This window comes from Rhodnius prolixus, unplaced genomic scaffold (assembly GCF_049639745.1).
Source record: "Rhodnius prolixus isolate KJV_2025 unplaced genomic scaffold, Rpr scaffold_13, whole genome shotgun sequence".
Lineage (NCBI taxonomy): Eukaryota > Metazoa > Arthropoda > Insecta > Hemiptera > Reduviidae > Rhodnius > Rhodnius prolixus.
Window position 1 is genome coordinate 12,270,984 of NW_027411583.1, and position 14,618 is coordinate 12,285,601.

Genomic DNA, 14,618 nt, shown 5'->3' on the forward strand with positions numbered 1-14,618 from the left:
AAAAAGCCCCTAACGGTTCAAGGTATATAACTCGCGTGTAAATTAAATACTTCCTTTTGAACAATTTGTCTGGAATTGGTACTTTAAAGAAAACTCTCCTAATACTTTTCCTAAAAAGAACCCTATTAATTATTTTACCTGGGAAAATATTTTAAATTAAAAATTATATACCTATATCTTTAAAAACAAACAAAAAAAAAAAACGGAATTATCGATTCGCAAAGCGGCGCTTCTGATTGGTTTCAGCTTTCATCACAAATACGTGTTGTAGGTTCAAAAAGCCCAATAACATCGAATTGACATTCAAGACCAAATAAAATTAAAAAACGAAGACATTGCAATACGTTCAACAGAATACAGGTAAAATATAAACAAAATCTATCGAGTATTTGAATTTAAAATTTTCCCTCTGTTAAACAAAAGCAAAATATAACCCTAAATATCTCGTATTCTGCTCGACAGATTTTTACGAAATTTTATACAATTATATACAATAATGGTCTCCATATACAGGTAAAGAATAAACAAAATCTATCGAGTATTTGAATTTAAAATTTTCCCTCTGTTAAACGAAAGCAAAATTTAACCCTAAATATCTCGTATTCTGCTCGATAGATTTTTACGAAATTATATACAATTATATACAATAATGGTCTCCATATTCAGGTAAAGAATAAACAAAATCTATCGAATAGTTTACTAGATATTTGAATTTAAAATTTTCCCTCTGTTAAACGAAAACAAACTTTTAACCCTAAATATCTCGTATTCTGCCCGACAGATTTATATGAAATTTTATACAATTATATACTAAAATAGTCTCCATATACAGGTAAAGAATAAACAAAATCTATTGAGTAGTTTACTAGATATTTGAATTTAAAATTTTCCCTGTGTAAACGAAAACAAATTTTAACCCCAAATATCTCGTATTCTGCCCGACAGATTTATATGAAATTTTATACAATTATATACTAAAATACTCTCCATATACAGGTAAAGAATAAACAAAATCTATCGAATAGTTTACTAGATATTTGAATTTAAAATTTTCCCTGTGTAAACGAAAACAAATTTTAACCCCAAATATCTCGTATTCTGCCCGACAGATTTATATGAAATTTTATACAATTATATACTAAAATAGTCTCCATATACAGGTAAAGAATAAACAAAATCTATCGAGTAGTTTACTAGATATTTGAATTTAAAATTTTCCCTGTGTAAACGAAAACAAATTTTAACCCCAAATATCTCGTATTCTGCCCGACAGATTTTTATGAAATTTTATACAATTATATACTAAAATACTCTTCATATACAGGTAAAGAATAAACAAAATCTATCGAATAGTTTACTAGATATTTGAATTTAAAATTTTCCCTCTGTTAAACGAAAGCAAACTTTAACCCTAAATATCTCGTATTCTGCCCGACAGATTTATATGAAATTTTATACAATTATATACTAAAATACTCTCCATATACAGGTAAAGAATAAACAAAATCTATCGAGTATTTGAATTTAAAATTTTCCCTCTGTTAAACAAAAGCAAAATATAACCCTAAATATCTCGTATTCTGCTCGACAGATTTTTACGAAATTTTATACAATTATATACAATAATGGTCTCCATATACAGGTAAAGAATAAACAAAATCTATCGAGTATTTGAATTTAAAATTTTCCCTCTGTTAAACGAAAGCAAAATTTAACCCTAAATATCTCGTATTCTGCTCGATAGATTTTTACGAAATTATATACAATTATATACAATAATGGTCTCCATATTCAGGTAAAGAATAAACAAAATCTATCGAATAGTTTACTAGATATTTGAATTTAAAATTTTCCCTCTGTTAAACGAAAACAAACTTTTAACCCTAAATATCTCGTATTCTGCCCGACAGATTTATATGAAATTTTATACAATTATATACTAAAATAGTCTCCATATACAGGTAAAGAATAAACAAAATCTATCGAGTAGTTTACTAGATATTTGAATTTAAAATTTTCCCTGTGTAAACGAAAACAAATTTTAACCCCAAATATCTCGTATTCTGCCCGACAGATTTATATGAAATTTTATACAATTATATACTAAAATACTCTCCATATACAGGTAAAGAATAAACAAAATCTATCGAATAGTTTACTAGATATTTGAATTTAAAATTTTCCCTCTGTTAAACGAAAGCAAACTTTAACCCTAAATATCTCGTATTCTGCCCGACAGATTTATATGAAATTTTATACAATTATATACTAAAATACTCTCCATATACAGGTAAAGAATAAACAAAATCTATCGAATAGTTTACTAGATATTTGAATTTAAAATTTTTCCTCTGTTAAACAAAAACAAACTTTTAACCCTAAATATCTCGTATTCTGCCCGACAGATTTTTACGAAATATTATACAATTATATACTAAAATACTCTCCATATACAGGTAAAGAATAAACAAAATCTATCGAATAGTTTACTAGATATTTGAATTTAAAATTTTCCCTCTGTTAAACGAAAACAAACTTTAACCCTAAATATCTTGTATTTTGCTCGATAGATTTTTATGAAATTTTATACAATTATATTCTAAAATGGTCTCCATATACAGGTAAAATATAAACAAAATCTATCCAGTAACTTATTAGATATTTAAATTTAAAGATTTCCCTCTGTTAAACAAAAGCAAACTTTAATCCTAACTATCTCGTATTCTGCTCGATATATTTATATGAAATTTTATACAATTATATTCTAAAATGGTCTCCATATACAGGTAAAATATAAACAAAATCTATCGAGTAATTTATTAGATATTTAAATTTAAAGATTTCCCTCTGTTAAATAAAAGCAAACTTTAATCCTAACTATCTCGTATTCTGCCCCATAGATTTTTATGAAATTTTATACAATTATATTCTAAAATGGTCTCCATATACAGGTAAAATATAAACAAAATCTATCGAGTAGTTTACTAGATATTTGAATTTAAAGTTTTCACTGTGTTAAACGAAAGCAAACATTTAACCCTAAATATCTCGTATTCTGCCCGACAGATTTTTATGAAATTTTATACAATTATATACTAAAATAGTCTCCATATACGGTTAAAATATAAACATAATCTATCGAGTAGTTTACTAGATATTTGAATTTAAATTTTTCCCTCTGTTAAACGAAAACAAACATTTAACCCTAAATATCTCGTATTCTGCCCGACAGATTTTTATGAAATTTTATACAATTATATACTAAAATAGTCTCCATATACGGTTAAAATATAAACATAATCTATCGAGTAGTTTACTAGATATTTGAATTTAAATTTTTCCCTCTGTTAAACGAAAACAAACATTTAACCCTAAATATCTCGTATTCTGCCCGACAGATTTTTATGAAATTTTATACAATTATATACTAAAATAGTCTCCATATACGGTTAAAATATAAACATAATCTATCGAGTAGTTTACTAGATATTTGAATTTAAAGTTTTCACTGTGTTAAACGAAAGCAAATTTTAACCCTAAATATCTCGTATTCTGCTCGATAGATTTTTATGAAATTTTATACAATTATATACTAAAATAGTCTCCATATACAGGTAAAGAATAAACAAAATCTATCGAGTAGTTTACTAGATATTTGAATTTAAAATTTTCCCTGTGTAAACGAAAACAAATTTTAACCCCAAATATCTCGTATTCTGCCCGACAGATTTTTATGAAATTTTATACAATTATATACTAAAATACTCTTCATATACAGGTAAAGAATAAACAAAATCTATCGAATAGTTTACTAGATATTTGAATTTAAAATTTTCCCTCTGTTAAACGAAAGCAAACTTTAACCCTAAATATCTCGTATTCTGCCCGACAGATTTATATGAAATTTTATACAATTATATACTAAAATACTCTCCATATACAGGTAAAGAATAAACAAAATCTATCGAGTATTTGAATTTAAAATTTTCCCTCTGTTAAACAAAAGCAAAATATAACCCTAAATATCTCGTATTCTGCTCGACAGATTTTTACGAAATTTTATACAATTATATACAATAATGGTCTCCATATACAGGTAAAGAATAAACAAAATCTATCGAGTATTTGAATTTAAAATTTTCCCTCTGTTAAACGAAAGCAAAATTTAACCCTAAATATCTCGTATTCTGCTCGATAGATTTTTACGAAATTATATACAATTATATACAATAATGGTCTCCATATTCAGGTAAAGAATAAACAAAATCTATCGAATAGTTTACTAGATATTTGAATTTAAAATTTTCCCTCTGTTAAACGAAAACAAACTTTTAACCCTAAATATCTCGTATTCTGCCCGACAGATTTATATGAAATTTTATACAATTATATACTAAAATAGTCTCCATATACAGGTAAAGAATAAACAAAATCTATCGAGTAGTTTACTAGATATTTGAATTTAAAATTTTCCCTGTGTAAACGAAAACAAATTTTAACCCCAAATATCTCGTATTCTGCCCGACAGATTTATATGAAATTTTATACAATTATATACTAAAATACTCTCCATATACAGGTAAAGAATAAACAAAATCTATCGAATAGTTTACTAGATATTTGAATTTAAAATTTTCCCTCTGTTAAACGAAAGCAAACTTTAACCCTAAATATCTCGTATTCTGCCCGACAGATTTATATGAAATTTTATACAATTATATACTAAAATACTCTCCATATACAGGTAAAGAATAAACAAAATCTATCGAATAGTTTACTAGATATTTGAATTTAAAATTTTTCCTCTGTTAAACAAAAACAAACTTTTAACCCTAAATATCTCGTATTCTGCCCGACAGATTTTTACGAAATATTATACAATTATATACTAAAATACTCTCCATATACAGGTAAAGAATAAACAAAATCTATCGAATAGTTTACTAGATATTTGAATTTAAAATTTTCCCTCTGTTAAACGAAAACAAACTTTAACCCTAAATATCTTGTATTTTGCTCGATAGATTTTTATGAAATTTTATACAATTATATTCTAAAATGGTCTCCATATACAGGTAAAATATAAACAAAATCTATCCAGTAACTTATTAGATATTTAAATTTAAAGATTTCCATCTGTTAAACAAAAGCAAACTTTAATCCTAACTATCTCGTATTCTGCTCGATATATTTATATGAAATTTTATACAATTATATTCTAAAATGGTCTCCATATACAGGTAAAATATAAACAAAATCTATCGAGTAATTTATTAGATATTTAAATTTAAAGATTTCCCTCTGTTAAATAAAAGCAAACTTTAATCCTAACTATCTCGTATTCTGCCCCATAGATTTTTATGAAATTTTATACAATTATATTCTAAAATGGTCTCCATATACAGGTAAAATATAAACAAAATCTATCGAGTAGTTTACTAGATATTTGAATTTAAAGTTTTCACTGTGTTAAACGAAAGCAAACATTTAACCCTAAATATCTCGTATTCTGCCCGACAGATTTTTATGAAATTTTATACAATTATATACTAAAATAGTCTCCATATACGGTTAAAATATAAACATAATCTATCGAGTAGTTTACTAGATATTTGAATTTAAATTTTTCCCTCTGTTAAACGAAAACAAACATTTAACCCTAAATATCTCGTATTCTGCCCGACAGATTTTTATGAAATTTTATACAATTATATACTAAAATAGTCTCCATATACGGTTAAAATATAAACATAATCTATCGAGTAGTTTACTAGATATTTGAATTTAAATTTTTCCCTCTGTTAAACGAAAACAAACATTTAACCCTAAATATCTCGTATTCTGCCCGACAGATTTTTATGAAATTTTATACAATTATATACTAAAATAGTCTCCATATACGGTTAAAATATAAACATAATCTATCGAGTAGTTTACTAGATATTTGAATTTAAAGTTTTCACTGTGTTAAACGAAAGCAAATTTTAACCCTAAATATCTCGTATTCTGCTCGATAGATTTTTATGAAATTTTATACAATTATATACTAATATAGTCTCCATATACAGGTAAAATATAAACAAAATCTATCGAGTAGTTTACTAGATATTTGAATGTAAAGTTTTCACTCTGTTAAACGAAATCAAACTTTAACCCTAAATATCTCGTATTCTGCTCGATAGATTTTTACGAAATTTTATACAATTATATACGAAAATAGTCTCCATATACAGGTAAAATATAAACAAAATCTATCGAGTAGTTTACTAGATATTTGAATTTAAAATTTTCACACTATTAAACGAAAGCAAATTTTAACCCTAAATATCTCGTATTCTGCTCGATAGATCTTTATGAAATTTTATACAATTATATACTAATATAGTCTCCATATACAGGTAAAATAAAAACAAAATCTATCGAGTAGTTTACTAGATATTTGAATGTAAAGTTTTCACTCTGTTAAACGAAAGCAAATTTTAACCCTAAATATCTCGTATTCTGCTCGATAGATTTTCACGAAATTCTATACAATTATATACTAAAATAGTCTCCATATACAGGTAAAATATAAACAAAATCTATCGAGTAGTTTACTAGATATTTGAATTTAAAATTTTCCCTCTGTTAAACGAAAACAAACTTTTAACCCGCACAGACAGGAAGCCAACAAACAAACAAACAACTTTTAACCCTAAATATCTCGTATTCTGCTCGATAGATTTATATGAAATTTTATACAAATATATACTAAAATAGTCTCCATATACAGGTAAAATATAAACAAAATCTATCGAGTATTTGAATTTAAAATTTTCCCTCTGTTAAACAAAAGCAAAATATAACCCTAAATATCTCGTATTCTGCTCGATAGATTTTTATGAAATTTTATACAATTATATACTAAAATAGTCTCCATATACAGGTAAAATATAAACAATATCTATCGAGTAGTTTACTAGATATTTGAATTTAAAGTTTTCACTCTGTTAAACAAAAGCAAATTTTAACCCCAAATATCCCGTATTCTGCCCGATAGATTTTTATGAAATTTTATACAATTATATACTAAAATAGTCTCCATATACAGGTAAAATATAAACAAAATCTATCGAGTAGTTTACTAGATATTTAAATTTAAAGTTTTCCCTCTGTTAAACAAAAGCAAAATATAACCCTAAATATCTCGTATTCTGCTCGATAAATTTTTATGAAATTTTATACAATTATATACTAAAATAGTCTCCATATACAGGTAAAATATAAACAATATCTATCGAGTAGTTTACTGGATATTTGAATTTAAAGTTTTCACTCTGTTAAACGAAAGTAAACTTTAACCCCAAATATCTCGTATTCTGCCCGATAGATTTTTATGAAATTTTATACACTTATATACTGAAATAGTCTCCATATACAGTTAAAATATAAACATAATCTATCGAGTAGTTTACTAGATATTTGAATTTAAAGTTTTCACTGTGTTAAACGAAAGCAAATTTTAACCCTAAATATCTCGTATTCTGCTCGATAGATTTTTATGAAATTTTATACAATTATATACTAAAATAGTCTCCATATACAGGTAAAATATAAACAAAATCTATCGAGTAGTTTACTAGATATTTGAATGTAAAGTTTTCACTCTGTTAAACGAAATCAAACTTTAACCCTAAATATCTCGTATTCTGCTTGATAGATTTTTACGAAATTCTATACAATTATATACAATAGTGGTCTCCATATACAGGTAAAATATAAACAATATCTATCGAGTAGTTTACTAGATATTTGAATTTAATTTTTCACTCTGTTAAACGAAAGCAAACTTTAACCCCAAATATCTCGTATTCTGCCCGATAGATTTTTATGAAATTTTATACAATTATATACTAAAATAGTCTCCATATACAGTTAAAATATAAACATAATCTATCGAGTAGTTTACTAGATATTTGAATTTAAAGTTTTCATTCTGTAAAACGAGAGCAAACTTTAACCCTAAATATCTCGTATTCTGCTCGATAGATTTTTACGAAATTTTATACAATTATATACGAAAATAGTCTCCATATACAGGTAAAGAATAAACAAAATCTATCGAGTAGTTTACTAGATATTTGAATTTAAAATTTTCACACTATTAAACGAAAGCAAACTTTAACCCTAAATATCTCGTATTCTGCTCGATAGATTTTTACGAAATTTTATACAATTATATACTAAAATAGTCTCCATATACAGTTAAAATATAAACATAATCTATCGAGTAGTTTACTAGATATTTGAATTTAAAATTTTCACACTATTAAACGAAAGCAAACTTTAACCCTAAATATCTCGTATTCTGCTCGATAGATTTTTACGAAATTTTATACAATTATATACTAAAATAGTCTCCATATACAGTTAAAATATAAACAAAATCTATCGAGTAGTTTACTAGATATTTGAATTTAAAATTTTCACACTATTAAACGAAAGCAAACTTTAACCCTAAATATCTCGTATTCTGCTCGATAGATTTTTACGAAATTTTATACAATTATATACTAAAATAGTCTCCATATACAGTTAAAATATAAACAAAATCTATCGAGTAGTTTACTAGATATTTGAATTTAAAATTTTCACACTATTAAACGAAAGCAAAATTCAACCCTAAATATCTCGTATTCTGCTCGATAGATTTTTACGAAATTTTATACAATTATATACTAAAATACTCTTCATATACAGTTAAAATATAAACAAAATCTATCGAGTAGTTTACTAGATATTTGAATTTAAAATTTTCACACTATTAAACGAAAGCAAACTTTAACTCTAAATATCTCGTATTCTGCTCGATAGATTTTTACGAAATTTTATACAATTATATACTAAAATAGTCTCCATATACAGTTAAAATATAAACATAATCTATCGAGTAGTTTACTAGATATTTGAATTTAAAATTTTCACACTATTAAACGAAAGCAAACTTTAACCCTAAATATCTCGTATTCTGCTCGATAGATTTTTACGAAATTTTATACAATTATATACGAAAATAGTCTCCATATACAGGTAAAGAATAAACAAAATCTATCGAGTAGTTTACTAGATATTTGAATTTAAAATTTTCACACTATTAAACGAAAGCAAACTTTAACCCTAAATATCTCGTATTCTGCTCGATAGATTTTTACGAAATTTTATACAATTATATACGAAAATAGTCTCCATATACAGGTAAAGAATAAACAAAATCTATCGAGTAGTTTACTAGATATTTGAATTTAAAATTTTCACACTATTAAACGAAAGCAAACTTTAACCCTAAATATCTCGTATTCTGCTCGATAGATTTTTACGAAATTTTATACAATTATATACGAAAATAGTCTCCATATACAGGTAAAGAATAAACAATATCTATCGAGTAGTTTACTAGATATTTGAATTTAAAATTTTCACACTATTAAACGAAAGCAAACTTTAACCCTAAATATCTCGTATTCTGCTCGATAGATTTTTACGAAATTTTATACAATTATATACTAAAATAGTCTCCATATACAGGTAAAATATAAACAATATCTATCGAGTAGTTTCCTAGATATTTGAATTTAATGTTTTCACGCTGTTAAACGAAAGCAAACTTTAACCCCAAATATCTCGTATTCTGCCCGATAGATTTTTATGAAATTTTATACAATTATATACTAAAATAGTCTCCATATACAGGTAAAATATAAACAAAATCTATCGAGTAGTTTACTAGATATTTGAATGTAAAATTTTCACTCTGTTAAACGAAATCAAACTTTAACCCTAAATATCTCGTATTCTGCTCGATAGATTTTTACGAAATTCTATACAATTATATACAATAGTGGTCTCCATATACAGGTAAAATATAACCAATATCTATTGAGTAGTTTACTAGATATTTGAATTTAAAGTTTTCACTCTGTTAAACGATAGGAAACTTTAACCCTAAATATCTCATATTCTGCTCGATAGATTTTTACGAAATTTTATACAAATATATACTATAATGGTCTCCATATACAGGTAAAATATAAACAATATCTATCGAGTAGTTTACTAGATATTTGAATTTAAAATTTTCACACTATTAAACGAAAGCAAACTTTAACCCTAAATATCTCGTATTCTGCTCGATAGATTTTTACGAAATTTTATACAATTATATACGAAAATAGTCTCCATATACAGGTAAAGAATAAACAAAATCTATCGAGTAGTTTACTAGATATTTGAATTTAAAATTTTCACACTATTAAACGAAAGCAAACTTTAACCCTAAATATCTCGTATTCTGCTCGATAGATTTTTACGAAATTTTATACAATTATATACGAAAATAGTCTCCATATACAGGTAAAGAATAAACAATATCTATCGAGTAGTTTACTAGATATTTGAATTTAAAATTTTCACACTATTAAACGAAAGCAAACTTTAACCCTAAATATCTCGTATTCTGCTCGATAGATTTTTACGAAATTTTATACAATTATATACTAAAATAGTCTCCATATACAGGTAAAATATAAACAATATCTATCGAGTAGTTTCCTAGATATTTGAATTTAATGTTTTCACGCTGTTAAACGAAAGCAAACTTTAACCCCAAATATCTCGTATTCTGCCCGATAGATTTTTATGAAATTTTATACAATTATATACTAAAATAGTCTCCATATACAGGTAAAATATAAACAAAATCTATCGAGTAGTTTACTAGATATTTGAATGTAAAATTTTCACTCTGTTAAACGAAATCAAACTTTAACCCTAAATATCTCGTATTCTGCTCGATAGATTTTTACGAAATTCTATACAATTATATACAATAGTGGTCTCCATATACAGGTAAAATATAACCAATATCTATTGAGTAGTTTACTAGATATTTGAATTTAAAGTTTTCACTCTGTTAAACGATAGGAAACTTTAACCCTAAATATCTCATATTCTGCTCGATAGATTTTTACGAAATTTTATACAAATATATACTATAATGGTCTCCATATACAGGTAAAATATAAACAAAATCTGTGGAGTAGTTTACTAGATATTTAAATTTAAAGTTTTCATTCTGTAAAACGAGAGTAAACTTTAACCCTAAATATCTTTCATAAAAATCGGTTCACGCGTTGATAATTTGACACGATTGCTGTACTTCCCCTTAACAGATGTAATGGCAGATCGTCGTTTTAATGTTACGTAGAGGAGTCCTTACCCTTTCATTGTACCAATTTTTATCAAAATCGGGCTAAGTTTTACAGAGTAATTAGTAATAATAATTTTGGAGGGGGCCTTACATAAAGTGGCATAACTTCTCTCCTATTCGATGTACAGCGTCGAGACCCCAAAAAGCACATCTACATAAAATTCCGAATCGAGTGAATCCCCATTCATGAAAATCGTTTCTTGCGTTTAGGCGCCTTGCAGTTTACAAGAAAAGGTAACAACAACAACAACAATTTATGAAAATGCCGTTCTTGCTCATTTTCGGCAACTGATTTCACGAAATCTATTTCATCTATGTTGTTGCAAAAAAAAAATTACAGTTATAAAATAGAATTTGCACTATATTTCTTTAAAATTTGGGAATTTTATTTTTTATAGAAAAAGAGAAAAAAATGGTTGAAGTTGGGTGTTTTTCAACGTTACCCTTTTTCGTGCTCTTTTTGACGATCAACCCTTATATAACTGTCCTACCGGACAGTTAAAGAAGCTTCTTTACAATACCAACTTCTCAAATAACCTTTATCGGCGATTTTCTTGGCTCATTATAATGGTTTCATGTATATTGTTATTGGATTGTAGATTGAGAATGTTTGAATAGAATTTTAACTGAAAAATTAATAAAAGAAACTATATGTTTTAGGGATGAAGATGAAGGAGACAGATGTAATCACAGAATTTTTGTTAGAGATTTTCGAATCAACTCCAACTAAGAAGGTATTATTCTTAAGAATAATAAATTAATAAACAATATTATAAAACCTAAATTGTTGTAGAACCATTTTCAGAAAAGAGTGTTAAGATCTTCTTGTTTTGAGATGTTTGAAGGTAAAAAGGTAACCTTCAAGGTTATATGTCAAGGTTATCTATTACTGCACCTTTACAATATAAAGTAAGATTTATAAAGTTATAGATGAATCTGGAGAGTATGGCGTATTTAAAACATTTGGATGGAATATCAGCACGTAAACTAAAAAGTGATAAAATAAAATAAAAAAATGTATTTATTTTTATTGATTCTTTAAATTTAATGATAATAATTCAGTGAAATTAATAGATTTAAGTAACTGAAACAATACAACTCGCTATTTTGATTTATTTTCTTCCAAATTATCGACCAATACTCCAAAATACAGTACCTGCTGTGTATATTTGTATGCAAGTGTTAAATAAAGAAAATAAATATATATTCAACAAAATGTGTTCTGTAATTTTAATAAAATAGCGAACCAGTGAGCTATTAGTACCTTTGTAAATGCTCTTGCAAGCATGAAAAGGATACATCCAGTAAGATTAGCAAGAATCAGAATACTGCCTTATATGAGTCGATTCCCACAGTATTAAACTTCTGTGGGTATTCCTGCCTAACAAAACACAAACAAGTGAGACTTAAGATACTTCTTTGTTTTGTATTCTATAACTCTACTGTGTTCTGAACATATTATGTTACATGGCGAGATTCACTTTTTCTGAATTTCAGTGCACAATTTATGGAACTGATGATCTACTGGAATTGTTGCAGCATTAGGTGGGTCACAGAACATTTAATTTAACAAAAACAAATATGAAACTGTCCAAAAAAACAACTATTGTAATAAATAAGTCAAATAGGGTATTTTATTATTAAATAAACTTAAACGAAATCATCTCTACACAAGCTTTTTGCTTCTAATTAACCATTTGTTTAAGACTTTGATAATAATATGAAAGGTCATTAACTATCATTTAAACTCAAAGATACGTCAGCTTACATTAATATTTATTTTGGTAAACTGTTCCCGGATCACTAATACAACCAGTTGAATTGCCCAGTTTTTTTTGTCTTAAATAAATAAATATTATAATCAAACTGTTTTTTCTATCGAACTCGTAAACCTAGTGCCTCTGTAATAATTCTAAAGTTCCCTTATTTCTAAATTGTACCTATGATGGGCATAAGTGGAATTATGGAATTTTCAGCAGCGAGATGTAATTAATCGGTGGTTAAAGAGAACTTGTAAGTTCAATAAGGATGGTTAGATCAGAAATCTAGTAGGGAACATTGGCTAATTTTGGAAGGGCTGATGATTGCAAACGGTAATTACTGGAACCTGATTGAACCCTAAACCCTTATTCTTCAGTCCTTAGTGGCTGTAAGTCCTTAGTTTTCTGTTGAAAGTTTTGAACGTATTCCAAGAATGTTTAAATGCGCAAGTTTAGAGTGTGTTTCCAGATGAACCAGTTTTCTAGATAGCGAACTCTCCGAATCACAGATCATGTTCCCGTGCAGAACAAGTGGAAGGCTTCTGAGGACGAAGTTTATTAACTTATGGTTAACTTCGCCTGAATCCATAAATGTAAAATAAATGATATATAACTTAATACGCCAGATTTACCTGATTTGTAATTAATCTTGTACTCAACTCTACAAAAGCATAAATATTAGCTATTTATTAGTTCCAACGTTCGTCAAATATCAACTTTTCTCATCGACGTTTCATCCTTCTAGAACCAATGCCGTCAGGTATATTGAATATATGTGCCGTTTATTTTGAAAGTGGGGCAAGTCCATTTTTTGTTATTTCGAGATATTTAAGGTTTTGCGTTTCAATAAATTTAAAAATATTGGTAAATATTAAGACATATTTTTTTGTATTTTGTGGTTGTTAGATAATGTAAGTTTATAATCCAATAGTGTTTATAGTGCTGGCTAAGAAAAATCAAGGTTTTATTATAACTAAATGGACTTGCCTCACTTTCAAAATTAATGAATTATTGTAATCGTTGATTTAAATGGATAATATCTCATATTTAACAAAATACAAATCAATAGTTCAACTATTCTTCTTCTTTTTTGGAATCATTTTGGTCCGAATTGCCTTCGTATTCAGATTCTGATTCCAAGATTCTTCTTTCATTACCGATTGTCATGGGTCTTATTTCTACAAACATAATAAAATTACTTGTAAATGGCGATTTTATTGAAATGGCGTTATTACCCAGAAAAGTATTTTTATTTTATATTTGTTACCTACCAAATTCACTTTCAGATGTATCAGATTTATTATTACCGTTGTAATCGGTTTCAGCCATTTTTTCTTTTTATAAAATAAACCACAATCCGTTATTAATTTTCAAATAATGAATCTTGTTTTCGTACACCGAGCACAAAACAACACAACTTAGTTGATAGCCGAAAATATAAGTCGAATGTTACAATTTACAGTTTTTCAGAGCCAATAGTACTAAGATTTCCCGATGTTGGTGTTATTATCGAAACACAAAATTAAGATGTACTTATTATTATTAAATAATAATAAATTTTATGAAATATTGTATAATCACCGATTCCCAATAACAAAGATGGATAAAAACAC

General features: G+C 26.6%; 1 protein-coding gene across 1 annotated transcript in view; it reads right to left on the minus strand.

The window, feature by feature from the left end:
- The window catches only part of LOC141448165 (G-protein coupled receptor Mth2-like), a 79,777-nt gene that overhangs the window by 50,446 nt on the left and 14,713 nt on the right, over window positions 1-14,618 (minus strand). The window lies entirely within an intron of this gene.